General features: G+C 33.1%; 1 protein-coding gene across 3 annotated transcripts in view; it reads right to left on the minus strand.

Moving 5' to 3' along the window:
- Positions 1–21,090, minus strand: part of LOC142338253 (uncharacterized) — a 71,171-nt gene that overhangs the window by 38,062 nt on the left and 12,019 nt on the right. Inside the window, exon 1 of one of the 3 annotated variants that reach the window (XM_075387943.1) lies at positions 9,740–10,380. The exons of the other annotated variants lie outside the window; for them this stretch is intronic. The gene's annotated coding sequence lies outside the window, so the exon portion shown is untranslated. Of the gene's footprint in view, positions 1–9,739; positions 10,381–21,090 lie in introns of those variants that run through there. 3 annotated transcript variants of the gene reach the window in all.

Raw genomic sequence — 21,090 nt, forward strand, 5'->3', positions numbered from 1 at the left:
ATCAAAATTCTACCACAATACCCCAGAGATGTCCGACTTGAAATTCTGTTTGAGGCTTTTGTTTGTATAATGCGAGTGGTTTTCGAGCGAGTATTGTAGGAAAAATTGTGGTTTGCAGTCGAAATCTCGTTCATCATTTTGTTTGAATGTAACCCAAAGTATGAATTTAGGCTGAATAAAAGCAGGTGTTTTATGTATAGTTCGCTGATTGTTAAAATTTTTTGAACTCGAATAAAGCTTCAATGATGGAGTGACTTGGTTTCTTTCTACAAACAAATCTCAAAATCTTTTAGAACTATTAAATTTTTTGCAGCTCATTTAACGATGTTCCCTCATAAATAAGAATTCCATACTCAAAAATCGGTACCATCCTAGTTTCGTAGAAAATCAAGATGGTGTTGCGACTGCAAGTTTTCCTTAGCCTTAAAATTATTCCAACCCACTTCTTTATTTTTTAACAAATGGATTCCACATGTGCTTAAATTAAATTTTATTTTCTTGTTCTAGTCGATTAGTAATTTGTAGCGGAAGAGGAGTAATTTTTGCAACAAACACGCCAGCAGTGCTAAAATTTTTTGTACATTTTGTTTTATCTCCTCGTCGTGGGAAAAGTTTTTTCTGAAAGTTGCATTCTCCCTACTGTAGCATTCTAACTAGTTTTTGGCAAAATTTTTAAGGAACAATGAGGTAGTAATAAGAGGGATTTCGAATGACGAGTTCAGTCGTTGTCGGACTGCTTTTGCTGTTTTCAATAAAATGTTTCTTGTGTTATAAGGAAAAAAGCTATGGACCCGTGCTAACTTTTGCCGTGCTAACCTTTTGTTAAAAATCTTGCATTACCATAAAGCATACTGTGAGCAGAACCAAATTCGAAACTTTTAACATGTTATCTCTTAAATTTTCAATACTTCAGAAGTGCTAGCGATGCTCTTTTCTGTTTTTTTTTTGCGTGTTTATCACTCGAAATGTGCGTAATTTTAACAGCTCCCCGGGTATCTACGAGGATATCATCAAAGAATGCGTCGGAATCTCCCCTGCAAGGAACTGAAGATTTTTTTGCCAACTCTGTGGGCATGTTTGTGCGCCCGAAGAATCCCGTTTCAAATCATTAAATTCCTGTGGCCTTGTCACCGATAATGGCAAAATTGCGTTTTTTAGTGGTTTCAGAATGTAAAACATACCTGGCCAGAGGTGTAATTGAGGTCTGTTTTTGGAAAAGCATGCTTTTCAAGGAAGATGGATGTTAAATTGTCCGTACAAATTGGTAGTTTCTCGATATGTGCTTGGTCTACTAATTTTTGTATTTCCGCTTCTTTTTTATTTTGGATAAAAAAGGGAACAACCGTTCTTTTTAATTGCTATCTGTAAAACCGTTTCCTTGCGAGTAGCCTGGGTATTTTGTAAGTTGTATGCCTAGTTGTCCCAGGAAGTCTCTGCCAAAACTTGTTCGATTACACGCCGTGATCTAAAATTCATGCAGCTTACGTCATCAATTGGTAATCGCTTCTGTTTCATATTTCCCGATGATCTTTATTGTTGTAGTAGGTGATATGCTGAACGCTGCATCAATCCACGAAAAGAAAACCAGGAGTTTAAATAACGAAAACACAGGGTTTTAAAGTATATAGTAGTATTTAAAGTATTTTGCAGGGTTATTTCCATTTCCCGCAATTTCTATGCCGCGTTCATGGGTGCTCAACAAAAATTTCTCCTCAAAAACATTTCTCCACAAAAATTTTGGCGCCCTATTTTGGGTCCAAAAACAAACATTTTCGAATTGAAATTTTTTAAAAATTTTAAGATCCAAAGGTTCAACTGAAAGTTAGTGTTAGTGGGTAAAAAAGTTCATTTTTTGTCAAATAGCTGTCGATGTAATAGCATTACTCAGTCCCCTCCTGCAATGAAAAAAGCACACGTAAGGTTTTGAAAAACAATTTGTTCATTATTGTTTTTATCAGCAGACTAAGTACAAGTGATCATAAATTACAACAGGTCACTTGCCAAGTTCTTTTGGCAAAATTTCGAAATAGCTTTGCATGTGTAACTGCAACGCTTTTAAAATATAAAGGTTCATATGCACTTTAACAATTGTAAGAAGGTGATGAATAGAAAATAGCAATAAAGGGTACCGTAATAAAACACTATGTGCTCGCTGAAATTAACATAAAACTGTCGCATCAAAGACTTATGTCCCCTTTTAATCGGGTCCAAAATTTATAGCGCCTTAAAACGCTTTTAGGGGCGTACCATTTTCCATGTCTGATTAATATTCATTTTCCATGAGTATAATAACGATAGAATGATCTCGAAAACGAAAATGAAACAGAAATTTGTGACCATAAGTCTTCTATAGGAACATTGACAATTCGAGTGTGCCATTTCTGATTTTGTGTTTCCGGATCCACTCTTAGTTGAGGGAGGGTTCTTTTCGCCTCTTTTGCAGTCAATTTGAACAAAGATTGAAAATCCCGCCTGGATCTTTAAGAATTCTTTTTCAATTAACAAAATTTGACACACACCCTTACGTTGCTTCTCGTTTCCCAAACCACAGTAATCGTCTAGTCTCTGAAAAATGTTGATGCTACACCTATTCAAGTTGGCTGAAGCCAAAATTATAGTACTTGAAACTCTTCCCGCCAAAAAGTGGGAACCTGACTTTGTCCAAATAAAACGCGTAAAGCAGTAACTCTCCGATAAAAGAGATTGAATATGAGAAAATATCACTGAATTTACATTACTAGAAACGTGTTCTCTACGCACTGAGTACATAGTTTTTTGGTCCAAAATGCAAAAAGGATCATTTTGATCATTCTACGAAGCAAGAGGCTTACATCAGATATCTTCCACACTATCATGGTTCAGACCGTAAGCATACTGAACGCTAGACCTCATTTTTTGGTGCAAAGACCTTTTCACCTCCAGTAGACCTCCAGTAGACCTCCAGTAGACCTCCAGTTTAACCAGTTCACATCCACCAGGTGACTTTTCAGTAACCATGAATGCAGCCTCCAACTCGTGGAGAAATGAACAGCAGTTTATGAATCACGTTTGGAGAAGCTTAGTTAAAGAGTACCTTCCCACTTTGATGAAACGAAGCAAGTGGTTCAAATAGAGTGATTCTTTGAAAGTTAAAGACCTGATGTGGATCCTCAAAGACCTCAAACCGCGTGGAATTAGACCTTTGGGACGAATTGTAGAAACTTTGCTTGGAAAAAATGAATCTGTACGCTTTGTCAAGGTAAAAACGGCTCAGGGTACGTACGTCCGCCCCATTACAGGTCTCGCACGTGTTTTGGCTGATTAGCCATTTTTTTGCTCAATTTTTCTGAACGGATGTCTAGTTAACCTCTGGTCTCTAGGGTTAAATTTATGGGTCTCCTCTCCCAGAGCCTGTTGATGCTACATCAATTCAAGATGTCGGACGCCAATAATATAATATTATAATATCCCGCCGAAAAAGTGCGAAATTTACTTTGTTCAAATAAAACGTGTAAAGCAGTAAATCTCCGGTAAAAGAGACTGAATATGACTTCATATCCTTGAATTTACATTACTATGGACGTTATGGATTTACATTACTATGGACGCGTACATTACTATGTACATTACTAAAAACTAACAAAATGTTTCTGTAGAACTGAAAATTGCGGCCAGCTATTTTTCTGCTACTTCTTCATGGGCTCATTACATAGGGAGCTAAACAGATCGAACAAAAAGTTTCCTTCTGACTTTTGTCAAATACTTAATGATAAACTGCTAAATGAATAATCATATAATGCTAACGGCGGATGTTTATTGTCGGACATTGAACATCCATCGCTTTCATTATCTAACTGACTAATTTACATACGTACGTCATAATGTTTGAAAGCCATAATTTACAGTCAGGAAAAAACACGAACTTCGCAAAAGTTAAATTCTGCTTCATAAAGGCCCTCTGTTGTTGGTAATTCAGCCTTTAATGCCCAAAAACGCCGAAATGGTTAAAATTTTATATTCCTATATCTGTTCAATGATAAGTTGTACAGTGTGCAAATTTAAAAAAACTTTCCTATGATGGGTTGCATTTTCGCGATCTGAGAGGCCATTGATTCATCAAAAACATGAGTTAGTTCTAACTAGTTCAAACAGAAACCTTACTTCAGAGCAATCTCTGACTCAATCTGCAGTTCAACTTTTCTTGCCATTTTATTAAATCCCGCTTCGCTTTGTGATTATTTGAAATAATTTCACTCAATTGGTTCACAGTTTAGGTTTGTTTTCGATTCATTTTGTTTCCACTAAATTCTGTTAAAATTTTTTATCGCATTTAGGTGACTTCCAATTTGTTTTTGCCGTTATTGATTTTACAGATTGCAGACATTCGATTCATTTTACTTTACCGAATTACGTGAAAATTGTTGTCCATTAGGGCGTTGGATATAAATTTCTGAATAAAGAAGATTATTGACTCCTTTGAGTCAAATTCTTCTGCTCTTGTTTAAACTTTAAAACCGTTTTAAAACTCAAAAATATAAGACTGAATTTTGTCTTTTGCGTCTTTGGATATCTCGGCCGGTGCATGTACAGTTTTTTCATTTCTTATTTCATCTGTTCTGTTTGCGCGATTTCAGAATAGCGAGTTTACCCACCAACTTTTCGAATAACAATGCTCTTTTTCGGATAACTTATAATTCAAACTTTTAGGGTATAATAGAAAATAATGAGAATTTGAAAAAAAAACTGAATAAAAGACTAGCTATGTTAAGGACACGCATAAAAAAATTTGAATGATTGTTTTGAAAAATCTCAAACTTAATGCTGAATTAGGAAAGCTAGCTTGACGCAAGTTGACGTCCAAGTACGATCTTAAAGCAGCGTGTTATAAGTTTTTCAATTTTTCTACACAGGTAATGTTCTACACATGATGTTCCGACCCGCGCTCATCTACATTTTTGACTTAACTGTCTTTTGCATTTTTGACAAAGTGATCAAGAATAGATGTATGAGTTTAAAAAAATTGCTACAAAACCAAACTAATAATTGAATTAAATAATGCAATGCCTCGTTAAAAAGAGATCTGAATTGAAAAGACCACGAGAAAAAAAACAACGACAGCAGCAACAAAAAGCAAAAACAAAAATTTCACTGCAAAAAATTAATATCTGAATTAAGAGCACCTAGTAACAACGTGAACTTAAATCAGACAAAACCCTAACTACACAACTTTAATTTTTTGTAACTACACAGCAGATGGGATTTTTACTTAATGAGACTAGGTAACAATTCGTCAAAAAGAAGAAACAATGAGCAAAATTCAAAAATCAATCAATATTTTTAAAACAATTAACGTCAAGTCTTAGAAATCATTAGCCTTTAACGAAATATTTCTTGATAAATTCACTAAAAAGTCGTAATGAAGCCAACAGACCCTGTCTAAGTTTAGAATATGCCATTGGAATGGGCTATAGATGCAGAAAAACGCAAAAATTACGATCAACAAATTACAAACATTGCGAAAACACAAATTAGCGAAACCATTAATTTCATTAGCTATTTTCAGAATAATGTATTTTTAATTTAATTTCACTTTATACCAATTCAGCTAAATATATACTGAACGAAAAGATAGGTTCAATTGAGCCACATTTGAAATCATTGGGCGATTGTGCTAAATGAGGAGACAAAGAAACACAAATTTACAACTCACATAAATTTTTCTGAAAAAGCATATTCTCCAAAAAACAAAACATCAGTTACGTCATAACGTCATTAAACTTGTTAACTTTAAAAAAATGAATGGTACGTGACCTCTCATTGATGAGAATAAGTTACAAGTTGACGAAAACAACAACAAAAGCTGAAAAAAAAAGAAAAATCCTTATAATCTTTAAAATGTATAGTATTAAAAGCTTTGAGAGTAAACGGTATAAACTGACTGCCTTGCGTAAAACTATTCAATCGATCCTGAATCACAAGCTTGTTAGACCGGTCAGCATTCTATGGCTACCTAAGGTACAAAAAACAGGCTAACCCAGTATAATAAAAAAAAATTGAGCGAGACAAGTGTTGAAGCCATTGAAAAATGAACGTTTCCGAAAAAATTTGTCTACTTTAAATTAACTTTAACAGCCATGGGATTCTTTTTTTTAAAATTGACTCCAAAAATCAAAGAACATTAGGAAATACATTAAAACGAGGAAATTTTTTGAGAAAACCTAGTTCAACGCTATTATATTCAATAGCTTCCAACGGAAGCTAATAAATACGCCAAGTTATGCCTCGATCAAACGCCGCAGATATTTTACTTTCATAATTCATCAATAGGACATCACAAAAAGTCATTGACTATGAAAAAAATTAAAAAAACACAGCCAAAATTCAAAAAATAATTAGAAAAGTGCAAGAAAAAATTTTCGAAATCATTTAAACAATAAGTTTTTCTCTGTAATCTTAGTGTATAACGCATTGAACGTGTTCTCTAAACCAATGCAATTATCAATATAAGGATAATGTAGTATGATTCCAAAAGGAACCAAAACTAAGAAAAAAAATCTAAAATTAAAAAAATGAAGAAAACTAGTAATAGGTTAATTTTGGTTGAAGTAAAAGTTAGGGGTCCAGTCTTTTCTGCGAATAACCCAAATTTTACGAAATAAGGGTTAATATTCTTCAATGTTTTAAAAATTTCTCGAAAAATCATTTTTAAAGTCTTAACAGCCATTAAATTCAATAGCTTTCAACGGAAGTCAATAAATACGGTCAGTTATCCCTCATTGGAAGGAAAGAAAGTTTCTTATGCATAGGTAATCAATAGGACATCACAATAAGTCTGATGACTATGGAAACAACAACAAATACAGGCTAAACCAAAAATTCTGTGGAAAAGTAAGCGAAGAAAGTGCCGAATCCATTTAAACAATAGGCTTTTCTCTGAAAATTTTATTCATGTTCCATTGAAGATCTTCTCTGAGCCAATATCAGGATAATGTGATGAATTTTAAAGAAGAACCATTGATACGAAAATGTTTAAAAAATTCTCTTAAATGTTCTGAAATCTTCTGGCATTGAAGTATTATAAAAAAAACAGTAAGAATATAAAACCACTAACCGGAATTATTTATATCGCATTAGAAAGGAAAGGGTTCTTGTCATTACTGAGAATGCCTTACAATCGGTTTATGATCGGTTAATGTTAAAAGTTTTTCCCCCAAAATTTTTTCAAGTCTTAACAGCCATTAAAATTAAAAACTTTTAACAAAAGTCAATAATTACGCTTAGTTGTCCCTCGATTGTAGCAAAAGGATATGTCACATGTATTTCACTTTAAGTATGATCCATTGAACGTATTCTCTAAGCAAGTGGGAGATATCAATATGAGGATAATGTGATAAGATTTCAAGAGGGGTCAATAATACGAAAATATTTAAAACAAGTTTTTAATAATTTGGAAAATTTGTGGCGTTGAAGTCGTATAACAAAAAGTAAGAATATAAAACCGCTAACCAGATTGATTTTGATTGCAGTAGAAAGGAAAAGGTTCTTGTCATTACTGAGACTGACTTACTTTTCACAGAAATAAACAGAGACTTACTAAGTCTTAACAGCCATTAGATGTTCACTCAATGCTCTAGATAGGTTCAATTAATGCTCATTACGAAATTTATTGCACTTTTAATCAACGAATTTATGCCATCGGACTCCAAAAATATAGTAAAACCTCATAAAGAAACTCAAATTTTTATTTAAAATTACGAAAATTTAGAGTCGAAGCGAAAAAAACACGAGCGATTCCTTGAAAACGAATTTTTTGTTCATCTGGGCTTCATCTGACTGTAAATCAGGTTTATCATTAACGGAATCTTGGTATGGAAAGTGACTAGTCTCTAGATGACTTAAGAAAACAAAAAAACATGAAAAATTTGATAAAAAAGCTCTCAAATGGAAAAGCTTCGAATTTTTTAATGCTAAACTTCCCTATGAGACCAGTGTTTAATGCTAAACTTCCCTATAGTGTTTTTACCGCCTTTCGTCCACGAAGAACTCAAAATTGATTCTTTTGTTGCGCGAAATTTAATTTTGAATAAATATTGTTATAAAAATTACACTAAAAGTGAACAAAATCATGTCAAATATCACGTGTTCACACAAAAACACCAATCCTCGATAACTCCTCGATAAAAAAGAAATTTAAAAAATCTTTAATTTCAAATTCTATGCTCAACGAGTTTTTCAATGATGCCACTTACATTTCTATGCGAGGAATATATCGATCGGCAAAATTGTCTGAAGAAAAAAAACTCATTTGAGTATACAGTTCCTTCCCCCACAAGTGGGGTCGGAACAAAAATACATTCTACTTTGAAAATAAACCTATAGGACACATTTGTTTTATTTTTTTTTCTCGAATTTTGTGAAAAGGTTTTAAAAAAGTTTGAAATTTTTTATGATTATCTTTTAATCAAGGAATATTTACAAAACAGACCTGCAACGACAGAAGTATATCAAAATAAATTCTTCTCTGTTATAGGTTTATTGCATTTCTGTTTTATAGTTTATCTCGAAATAAGAAAGCAAGACGTCGCGCGAGAGGCCATGCGTAGCACGGATCTCTCCAATATACATCCTAAGTTTGTCAAAACCTTCTCCCTGTTTTCAGACGGAAAACTATTTTGACAATCTTTCCTTCGAAAATCAAATTGAACCACTTTTTTTTCGTAGCAACCTTGAATAAGACTATCTCACTTCAAAAAATGGAACAATAAGGTTAAATTAATTTTAGCAGATGAAACCTCAATTGCTTTATCAATTATGTTTACAATATCAAGCAGAATTTTACAGAATTTCAATCTGAAAAATACCCGTTGAAACTTTTCAGTCAAAGAAAATGAAATAAAAAATTTGAAATCAAAATGATTTGGAGCAAAAACATAGCTTTGGTACAATTTCTGTGCTGAAAAATTCTCTAAGACAACTCATTATTGAACCCTTATCAAATTTTTAAACTAGAACCATCTACGCTTTTAGATGAGGTGCACATACGATTATTGCTCTTTTTATGTAGCAAAACATAATGGCTTTTTATGTAGCAAAAAATAATGGCTTTTTATGTAGCAAAAAATAATCGAGTATAACAACTAACATCAAGTTTCACAAGCAGTAGTCTGATTTGCTCAATCTATACCAATCTAACATCGGTTAATGCGACGAACAAAAGGATTTGCTAATACTGAATATTACCGCCCAACTGTCGAAAAATATCACCTTCTATAGGACAGTAGACGTAACAACTAGTATTAATGAACATTTGACGTAATTGGTTGCGGTATTTTTGCGGATGTAATCTTTAGTATTACAGCTGTGAATTATTGTTTTTAAGCCTATGTACCTACTTTTTAGAACTTCTGATTAAATTTCTTAATCAACCTACAGCGCTGGATACAATCATGTAAAAGTTTGTTGATACTTTGAAAATATACGCATAACTTAGTCATAGGATATGTATTGCATGTTTTTATTATATGAGAGTTTGACAAATGAGTGGGTGAACAACTAAATAGAAGAACTCGAAAACTGAAAGTGAAATTTGTTAGGTTACTTTTTTGACAAAAGACAGTGAGCAAAATCAGAGCAAGGTAGCTGTTTTTGAAATATTGAACCTCTACACAGGTGCTCTATAAAGGAAAGAAAAGTTCTTGTGAAAAAAACCAAAAATTAGAATGATAAAAAGAAACTAAAAAATGAAATAAAAAAGTCTAACCGTTTCAGCTGTCTCATTGAAGTACCTTGAGCAAAATAATCATAATTGACTATGTTGAGCAGCTTTACAGAAGCGTAATTGTAACAAGAATCTCTCTCGTGAAATCACAATGCGCTAATAATTTAACTTCATATTAAACAAACAGCCGCTTTCTGGTGTATCTGTCATAAAATCGGAAATGGTGACAGAAAAGGCATCTATGAATAGGGGATAGTTTTGAGCAAAATTTGATGGAACGTCTAAGGCGACCGGATATCGTGCCAGCGTCTTATATATATATGTGTAATTCAGGTTTGTCGTGATTTATTAATCATTCCTCCGCTGCCGTGGCCAGAAAAAAACCAGACAATTGATATAGTGTGATAACATTTTGTTCAAACTATTAGGAGAACGAAAAAGTAGAGCGATAGTATTTTAAGACTAGTATACTTCTGCTAATCAAATGTCAATAAAAGTGGGTGAACTGATTAGGTTATAATGTGAACAACATTAAGGGCCCCTTCGCCAGATCACCGGTTAGCAAAAAGATTGCTGCAACGTTAAACTCGATACGTCTGTTCTCTTATAATTCAATCTTAATTCTTGAATCTATTATCAATGCTTAGAGTGAAAAATATTCAGGTGCAGTTTTGTCATAAATTCAGTCACATTTGTTGAAATGTGGTTTTGAAAATATCTCTGCATCCTTAATTAGGCCTAAATTTCAAAACAAAAATCGGAGCTTTAAATCTTGTTAAAAATTTAAACAGTATGGAATAAACATTGATTGAGGTCTCACTGTGGATAACAAATATGGCTCCATTATTATTTGGGAATCCGATCCGAGATAAAAAGGGAAGTTTCAAGGGAAGACAGGGAAGGGAAAGCTCTTTTTTGAGCTAAAAGAGACTGAATGTCGTACGTCATGAAAAATTCATTGAGAGGAAATTCTTAACGCAACAACATGTGGTATCTAATCAATTTTGATTGTGCGCATTGGAAGAAAGCTGCCAACATAAAATGGAAAACAACAAAATACAAAAGACTTTTTCAATTTGTTGTCAATAAGGCTGAGTATGTATCACAAAACATACACAAGACAGGCCGCACCACTTTAACAATTTAAAATTAGTTCTACTTCTGAAATGTTCAAATGAAAGACAAACACTAATTAGACAGACATAACTAAAATCAGATTTCAATTCACAAAACCAGAGACGACCTTGGAAACACCATTTTTTATTCAAATGAGTAATATTGGTTGCGTTGAACAGGCAGCAACAAAGGGCCACCAGTAAAGAAACACGACTATGCTGCTTTATTAATATAGACTTATCTAAATTTAGAAGGTCGCCATTGAAGTACAAACCAAACTAATAAGCGTTTTTCTGTATTCTTCAGGCAAATTGAATTTTATTGGCATATTTTGATGCATTCGTTCATGCTGGTCTGCCGGAAAAAGGAAAGATTGATTTTTACGAAAAGATTTTCGACCTATTTCGTGAAATAATAATATTTAGTCCGATTGTAATTTGACCTCCCATACCGAGTTCACAAACTTTAATTGAGTAAAACTTTGCAATATTCAAATACTTTACAAGGTAGCTGCAAGAAGAAATCGTTATGTGTGTTCCTTGAAGCAACACTGTTTTTGACAATATTTCCATTGAAAAATTAAAAGCAATTGGGGAAACGTTCAGCCGCTTGGTGTCTACTTGGAAAATAAAAATCTTGGAAGTCGCTGTGTTGAGGACTTTCAGTCTGTAAAAAGCCTTTTTAAATAAGCAAAAAGATGTTTTTTGGAAAGAGAGTATAACGAATTCCTTCTTGCACTGCATGGAATGTATAGTTTTACCAGATGAGAGGGTGAGTTTTACCACTCACCCAATGAGAGGGGAGTCTTTTCGTAAGCAATGCCATCCAACAGTAGGGTACTTGAGCCCAGTTCTTTAACGCGAGGAAATTAAAAAACGAGAGTTAAAAGGCTGAGGGAGAGAGGAAGAAACGTCAGAGATCGGAGAAAACATTAAGATTATCAATAAGAAATAATCAGCAAACATTTAAATTTTAGATCATTATAAACCAAGATTATTTGATAATGGGTTTTACCAGATAAGTTTGTAGATCTTTTAATCTGACGTATGTGCGTGTCTTTGTGCTTCTCGTCTCACAATCAAACTATGAACCGTAGCTGCATGGAAAACAACCGCTGCTTCCATAACATTGCAAGTCCGTGATTTGAAACAACCATCAAATCAAACTGTCTCCAGCAAGTTCCTCATTACAAACATGTCATCCTTATACCGAGTTGCTTTGAGTTTCCTTTATCAAAAGTCTATCTAAGTCCCCAATCTATGCATCTTGATAATAAGGGAAATTGGTTTTCGCGTTTTGATGATAAGCTGAGTTTATCATCTCGCCGGAGGCTTCATCGTTTCATTATCGGACAATAAAAAGCGTGAACTGCAGGTCACTATAAACCTTTGTAACTTCGTAGTCCTTACCACCGTTTGTAATAGTAAATCAAGGTTTCCTTTTTCCTGCATACAATCTGTTAGTTGACATTGTCAATAAAAATGCGATGCTTTTCTAACTCAGCGGTCCTTGGCAAGTACGTGAAAACTGCAAATTTAAATTTTACTTTCTCATCTTTTTTATCTCACTGTTAAAGTTTTGTGCCCAAAATTGATTACTGCGTTTCTGTAGTGATTTCCTGGAAGCTGTGTAGCATTTTTAGTTAACTTTTCACACACAATGGTTCCTTTCACACCTCCCGTTCTCTGGCTATGATATGATTTATAGAGCCCATTTTTGAGTCATCGTAGAACTGATGGGATCAAAACCTGCGCTTTTCAGTTTATTGCTGTCAGCTTAAAATTGCTTAAAACTAAATCAGAAAAAAATGTTCTGCATAATTGAGAGCAGGGGGAATTGATTTCAACACTAGGTTTCTGAGATTTACTGAAAAAATCTGATTATAGCAAATCATAATTTTTAAAAAATTTTCAACAAAGTTTTCAGTTGCTTGACAGAGATTCATCACATATGATTTTTATAAGCAAACACCTCTAAAACCTAATTGACTTAACAATTCCTGTTCGGAAATCTTAACTTAGAGCATTTTACAGCTATTGTTAGCTATAGCTATCAATATTCAAACAAAGGAGAAATAATATTTTTAAAATCTAAACAGCGATTGGTAATATTCAAAACGAAAATTCAACAAGGAGGCTCGGTAATGTGCGTTTACATATGAAGTTATGACCCCACTTATCCAAACTTTTGGCATAAATGTCTACCAAATGGGGAACAGATAGAAAATCCCCAAAAATCCAAGAAAAATTCGAAAAAAATTGTGTGAACGATAAGATCACTTCCAACGCAAACAACTCAGTGGAAAAAAATGCCGTATTAGATTGACGAGATCAGCCACTTTTAGGAAAGCAAGTCAAGACGAATAACAAAATCAAACAACAATAACAACAAACATTAATTACATTCAAAAATTTATGCCGATTTTAAAAAAAAATATTAACAAGGTCAAAATAGCGTCAGATAAAATTGAAACAAAGAAATAATTTTTTTTTCACTAGAAAAGACATGGCACCACTCCATAATAAAGCTCGGTAACAATTAGCCAAAAAAGAACAAAACTCAGCAAAGTTGAAAAAATTTGCTTTTATTTTTAAAAAACATTAAATTTTGGGGTAATGAAAACCCACTAGGTAGCAATTGAAAACATCTAACATGATTATAGTCAACTATTCCTCTATAACAGGGAAGTAAAAAAACTGTCATTATTCAATTTTTTATGCGGTAACTAAAAGATCAGCAAATACAGACAACAAACAAAAATTCAATAAAAATTGCGAGAAAACGTTGTCGAAGACGTAAGGCCATATTTTACCCCTCGAAATATGTCCAATTGAGACTTCTCCAAACGCCAAAAATGTAGCATGTGACCTCTAATTTCTGAGAATTTGTTGAGATATTTAAGATATTTAAAAATGAGATATTTAAGAAGGTTCGTTTATTCGTCCCAAGTATCAATTGAGAACTGTATTTATTCAGAATATGTCTATGTCTACAAAAAGAACTCTAAATATTGACAAAAATCAAAAGTTAGTTTTTTTGCGAATAACCCGTATCGAAGCCAGTAAATTTTTCACGAACTCTTTAAAAACCTTAGATTTTGTACACTTGCACCTTTCATCAGCAACAGTAATGTCATATGTGAACTGTAATTAACGAGAGTAGGTAACAAATAGACAAGAAAAAATAAAAATCCGAATTTAAAAAGCTTTTTTTTAATGAAAACAATTGTATTAAAAGCCACAAAAGCCTCTACTCAAGTCAGAAAAAAGAATCATTTTTTTCCATAAAAAACCATTGAGGGCCGTCATTTTCTAGAAAATTTCAGGCAACTAAAAAGACAAAATATAAAGACAGTTAAAGACAAATAAAAAAATTCAGTTGAACTCTTCGAGAAAGGGGCGTCGAAGCCATTTAAACTTTAATCATTGCCTTACAGACTTTTCTATGCTCAATTGTGCTTTATTTTAAACGCCAATAATGTAACATTTGAACTGCCATTAATGAGATAATGTTAAAAAACTAGAAAAAAAACGTGAAAAATGGGCCAATGCCAAAATATAAAAAAATTGTGAAAATTAGTAAAGCCAGAACTCGACACGTATATAAAAAATTCTGAGTCAGAAGAGAGAAGTGGAAAAACAAGAATTCGTTATTTGCTGATACTAAGCTACAAGTTGACCAAATTAAGAGAAAATTAGTGGCAAATTTCGATTAGCCAATATTTATTAAGAATATTGTTTTTAACAGTCAAAACAACGATAATCTTTCGAATAAAGAATCTAGATACATTAGTTTGGGACTGCTTAGGAAACCAATTGGAGCAACTGACTTTTGGCTTTGATTTGAATCCGAATTTTTTTTGAGTTGTGACAGTCCAAGATTGGATCAAAACCAGCCATGCTATTGCTGTTCCTCCATTAAGAACGCTCCATTGTTTCAAATGTTGTAGATCCAGACAATTTTTCACATCCAAAATAAATACTGCGTTGTTGATAATGGAATATAGTTCATAGAATAAAGTTACAAAAAGAACAAAAGACGGCAAAATATTCCTTCCAGACTACTCTCAATCGAAGTGATTGTACGAATAGCTCCCGTTGTAGTTTAGAAAGATTTTGCTGATTGTTTTCGGGCAAGTACTTTTGGAAAATTTATTCAAACTGGACTAAAGAAGCTTATTTTGGGTAATTTTTGATGAAAAAATCTGAGTTTTGAAGTATTTACCCGAAATATTAGCCAAAAAAATCAATTTAGTCAACATTACTTTTGTGTCTTGAAAATTAAATTAAACAGTACTAATCTAATTTAACAAAATAGAAAAATTGACATTTTTGGCAAAAATTACGGAAAACGTGAAAAAAGTATCGAAAATCGGTCTAATATTCACCTGAATTCAAAACTTTATAACTCGCTCTAGACACAGAGGTTGAAAATTTTTTTTAAATTCCATATTTTACGATGAACGAGCTTTTTATTGATACCACTCACAATTCTCTACGATGAATATATTGATCGGTCAAAATTGTCTGAAAAAAAACCCTTCTAAATTTATTGTTCTTCCCCCTCAAGAGGTGTCGGAAGAATAGGTTCAGCAGACCTATTGCATGCTTAAAAATTACATTTTGGTCTTCTGATATGTTATAATTACAAAATGGGACAAAGAACTGAAATAAATTTTACGCCCGGCGAGTTCCATTGAAGACTGATTGCACAGTCTGCTGCCATCTAGAAAAAATATCACCTTTCATACGCCAATCCTATCGAAGTTTTGCTGTTCATCGATTTTACCATCTAACACTCTTACTAGCTATTTGTCTACAATTTCTGTTTCGGCTACAAAAATATTCTGAGCGACAAATTACCATCTCTATGAAACGGGGCTATCTTTTTCAATACTGTAAATAGGGATGGCGATCTTATCAGCATTGTAGTTTTATTGAACATTCGACTTAGGTCCAAAACTTTGGATTCTTGTCAGATGCAGATGTTATATGTTTAAGAAAAATGAAGTCCGCAGCTAGTGATATCAGCATGACAAATTTTTACAAATTCTAGTTTCCGTAAAAAATACAAAAACTACAAAACTCGAGCATTTTAGTTTTTTAGAAACCACTGTATTCATTATCAAAGTAATCAATAAAACCAGTTTCCCAAAGTTCCTAAATCTCTGAAAATAAAAACTTATAGAAATAACTATGTAGCTAGGGCCGAGCAGAAATTGCAGTTATGTCAAGAAGTCCTTAAGATTTTTACAAAATGTCGTCCAATTTGTCTCGATGTTTTTTTGGGCTACAAAGTTTTCTGTTTGACACGGAACCGGGCTATTTTTTGCAATCCTCTAAATGGGCATGGCATTTTGATCAGCATTTTTCTTTTTTTGAACATTCACTTTTAGTGCAATAAACTTGATTCCTGCCCAATGCTGGTACAATTTAATGATTGAAAATGAAATTTGCAGCTAGTGATAACAACAACACAAATCCTTAAAAATTCTCGTGTCTGTAAAAAGTACCAAAATTACAAATTTCAGAACCAATCAATTAGTTAAAAACCACTGTTACCATTATCAGAGCAATCAAGGAAAGAAACTGTCCAAATTTCCTAAAGCGCTGAAAATATAACCATATAAAAATGGGTATAAAGCTAGAACCATTAAAATTTTGCATATGTGTCAAAAAGTCCCTAAAGATTTTTTACAAAAGGAGCTCCCTTTGGTTTCCCTTTCATTTTCGGGAAAAATACGGCGGCAAAAGTAAGCAATTCTACGGAACTGGGCTTTTTTTAAATCCAGTAAACGGGCATGGCGTTTTCATCAGCATTGGTGTTTAGTTGAATATTTGACTTTAGTCCAATATTTTGGATTCTTGTGCGATGATGATGTTATATGTTTTAAAAAAATGAAGTTCGCAGTTAGTGATATCAGCATCACAAATTTTTACAAATTCTAGTTTCCGTAAAAAAATACAAAAAATACAGAACTCGAGCATTTTAGTTTTTTAGAAATCACTGTATTCATTATCAAAGTAATCAATAAAACCAGTTTCCCAAAGTTCCTAAATCTCTGAAAAAAAAAACTTATAGAAATAACTATGTAGCTAGGGCCGAGCAGAAATTGCAGTTATGTCAAGAAGTCCTTAAGATTTTTACAAAATGTCGTCCAATTTGTCTCGATGTTTTTTTGGGCTACAAAGTTTTCTGTTTGACACGGAACCGGGCTATTTTTTGCAATCCTCTAAATGGGCATGGCAATTTGATCAGCATTTTTCTTTTTTTGAACATTCACTTTTAGTGCAATAAACTTGATTCCTGCCCAATGCTGGTACAATTTAATGATTGAAAATGAAATTTGCAGCTAGTGATAACAACAACACAAATCCTTTAAAATTCTCGTGTCTGTAATAAGTACCAAAATTACGAAACTCAGAACCAATCAATTAGTTAAAGACCACTGTTACCATTATCAGAGCAATCAAGGAAACCAGTTGTCCAAATTTCCTAAAGCGCTGAATATATAAACATAGAAAAATGGCTATAAAGCTAGAACCATTAAAACTTTGCATATGTGTCAAGACGTCCATAAAGATTTCTTACAAAAGGAGCTCCCTTTTGTTTCCCTTTCATTTTCGGGAAAAGTACGGCGCCAAAAGTAATCAAGTCTACGGAACTGGGCTTTTTTTAAATCCAGTAAACGGGCATGGCGTTTGCATTGGTGTTTAGTTGAATATTTGACTTTAGTGCAATATTTTGGATTCTTGTCCGATGATGATATTATTTGTTTAAGGAAAATGAAGTTCGTAGCTAGCGATATCAGCATCCCAAATCTTTACAAATTCTCGTTTCTGTAAAGAATAGAAAAACCTACAAAACGCAGAATTGTTCAATTAATTAGAAAACATTATAAACATTATCAGAGCAATCAATATTAGCATTTGTCCGAAATTCCTAATGTACTGAGAAAATAATCTAAAAAAAATGGCAATGTAGCTAGAAACATGCAAAAAAAGCAAATCTGTCAAGACGTCGTTGGGATTTTTACAAAATGCGCTCCAATTTGTCTCAATTTTTGTTGAGCTACAAAATTTTCTGTTTAAAATTTTTCTTGTCTACTGAACTGGGCTATGTTTTGTAAATGGCCATGGAGAATTCATCAGCACTGTAATGTTATTGAACATTCTCTTTAAGTTCAATATATTGAATTCTTACCCAATGCTGATGCAAAATTTTGAAATAAAATGAACTCGCTGCTATTTATAACAGCAACAAATCCTTGAAAAATTTTGTTTCTGTAAAAAGAACCAAGTCTACAAAACTGAGAACTTTTCAAATAATTAGAAAGCACCGTAAGCAATGTTGAAGCAATCAATAAAACCAGTTGTCCCAAGTTCCCATTGCGCTAAAAATATAGCCATTTAAAATTGCTATGTAGCTAGAACCATGCAAACTTCGCATAAATGTGAAGACGTATTTAAAGATTTTTTTGAAAGAAGCTCTAATTTATCGCCAATTTATGTTTGGGCTACAAATTTTTGGTGCCACGAATTATCATCTCTACAAAACGGGGCTCCTTTTTGCAATGCTGTAAATGGGCACGGCAATTTTATCAGCATTATTGCTTTATTGAACATTCAAATTAACTGCAATTTTTTTGGATTATTGTCCAATGCTGATATTTTTTGTTTATAAAATTGAACTTCAAAGCTATTGATAAGAGCATCCCTAATCTCTACAAAAGCTCGTTTCTGTAAAAAATACAAAAACGACAAAACACAAAAATGTTCAATTAATTAGAAAGCACTATAACCATTTTTTGAGAGCTGTTAATAATGTCATGTGTCTAAAATACTTAACGGACTGAAAAACTAACCTTAGAAAAACGACTATGTAGCAGGAGCCATCCAATAATTGCAAATCTGTCAAGACTTACTTGGGATTTTCACAAAAATGGCTCCAATTTGTCTCGCTTTTCTTGGGCTACAAAGTTTTCTGTTTGACAAATTATATTTTCTATGGAAATGGGCAATTTCTTGCAATTCTGTAAATGGGAATGGGGATTTCATCAGCATTCTTCCCTCATTGAATATTCGATTTAAGTGCAATATGTTGGATTCTTACCCAATGCGGATCCAAAATAATTAAGGAAAATGAAGTTCGCTGCAATTTATAACAGCAACACAAATCCTTCGAAACTTTAGTTTCTGTAAAAAGAAGCAAGATTATAAAAACTAAAACTTGTTTAACTAATCAAAATCTACCGTAACCAATATAGGAGCAATCAATAAAACCAGTTGTCCGAATTTCCTAATGCGCTAAAAATAAAACCAAAACAAAAATATCTATGTAGCTAGAGCCATGCAAACTTTGCTTGGGCTACAAATTTCACGGTGCCACAAATTATCATCTCTACAAAACTGGGCTACTTTTTGCAATACTGTAAAAGTGTAAGACAATGTAATCGGCATTATTCTTTTTTCGAACATTCGAATTAAGTGCAAAAGTCTGGATTCGTGCCCGACGCTGATCCTTTATGTTTAAAAAAAATAAACTTTGCAGTTGGTGATAACTGCATCACAAATGCCTAAAAACTCTCATTTCTGTACAAAGATCTAAAACTATAAAACTCAGAAATTTTCAATTAATTAGAAAGCACTGTAACCATTATCAAAGCAATCAATAATACCATTTGTCCAAAGTTCCTAATGCGCTGGAAAAATAACCTTATAAAAATGTGTATGTGGCTAGAGCCATGCAATCATTGCATATATGTGAAGACGTCTTTGAAGATTTTCACAAAAGGAGCTCGAAATTGAGTTTCGTAGCTATTGATAACAACATTACAAATTATTAAAAACTCGTTTCTGTAAAACCTAAGAAAACTTCAAAACTCAGAACTGTTTATTTTTTTGAAACCAGTGTAATCTTTATCAGGGTAGTAATCAATAAAAACACTTGTCCAAAGTTCCTAACGCGTTGAAAAAATAACCTTATAAAATGACCATGGAGTAGGAGCGATGCAATCATTGCATATATGCCAAGACGTCCTTCAAGGTTTTTACAAAAGGAGCTTCAATTCTAGTCCAATTTGTGTTTGGGCTACAAAGTTTTTTGTGCCACGAATCATCATCTCTACGGAACTGGGCCATTTTTTGCAATACTGTAAACGAGCACAGCGATTTCGTCAGCATTGGTGTTTTACTGATTATTCGACTTAAGTGCAAAATTTTTGATTGTTTCTGTAGCTCTCGTTTCTGTAAAAGGTACGAAAACTACAAAACTCAGAACTGTTTAAGTAATAAGAAACCATTGTAATAATTATCAGAATATGTTTAAGAAAAATGAAGTTCGCAGCTAGTGATATCAGCATCACAAATTTTTACAAATTCTAGTTTCCGTAAAAAAATACAAAAACTACAGAACTCGAGCATTTTAGTTTTTTAGAAACCACTGTATTCATTATCAAAGTAATCAATAAAACCAATTTCCAAAAGTTCCTAAATCTCTGAAAATAAAAACTTTTAGAAATAACTATGTAGCTAGGGCCGAGCAGAAATTGCAGTTATGTCAAGAAGTCCTTAAGATTTTTACAAAATGGCGTCCAATTTGTCTCGATGTTTTTTTGGGCTACAACGTTTTCTGTTCGACACGGAACCGGGCTATTTTTTGCAATCCTCTAAATAGGCATGGCAATTTCATCAGCATTTTTCTTTTTTTGAACATTCACTTTTAGTGCAATAAACTGGATTCCTGCCCAATGCTGGTACAATTTAATGATTGAAAATGAAATTTGCAGCTAGTGATAACAACAACACATATCCTTAAAAATTCTCGTGTCTGTAAAAAGTACCAAAATTACGAAACTCAGAACCAATCAATTAGTTAAAAACCACTGTTACCATTATCAGAGCAATCAAGGAAACCAGTTGTCCAAATTTCCTAAAGCGCTGAAAATATAACCATATAAAAATGGGTATAAAGAAGAACCATTAAAGCTTTGCATATATGTCAAGACGTCCATAAAGATTTCTTACAAAAGGAGCTCCCTTTTGTTTCCCTTTCATTTTCGGGAAAAATACGGCGCCAAAAGTAATCAAGTCTACGGAACTGGCCTTTTTTTATATCCAGTAAACAGGCATGGCGTTTTCATCAGCATTGGTGTTTAGTTGAATATTTGACTTTAGTCCAATATTTTGGATTCTTGTCCGATGATGATATTATTTGTTTAAGGAAAATGAAGTTGAATATTTGACTTTAGTCCAATATTTTGGATTCTTGTCCGATGA

The sequence above is a fragment of the Convolutriloba macropyga genome, chromosome 1 (assembly GCF_964194025.1).
Source record: "Convolutriloba macropyga chromosome 1, txConMacr16.3, whole genome shotgun sequence".
Classification (NCBI taxonomy): Eukaryota; Metazoa; Xenacoelomorpha; order Acoela; family Convolutidae; genus Convolutriloba; species Convolutriloba macropyga.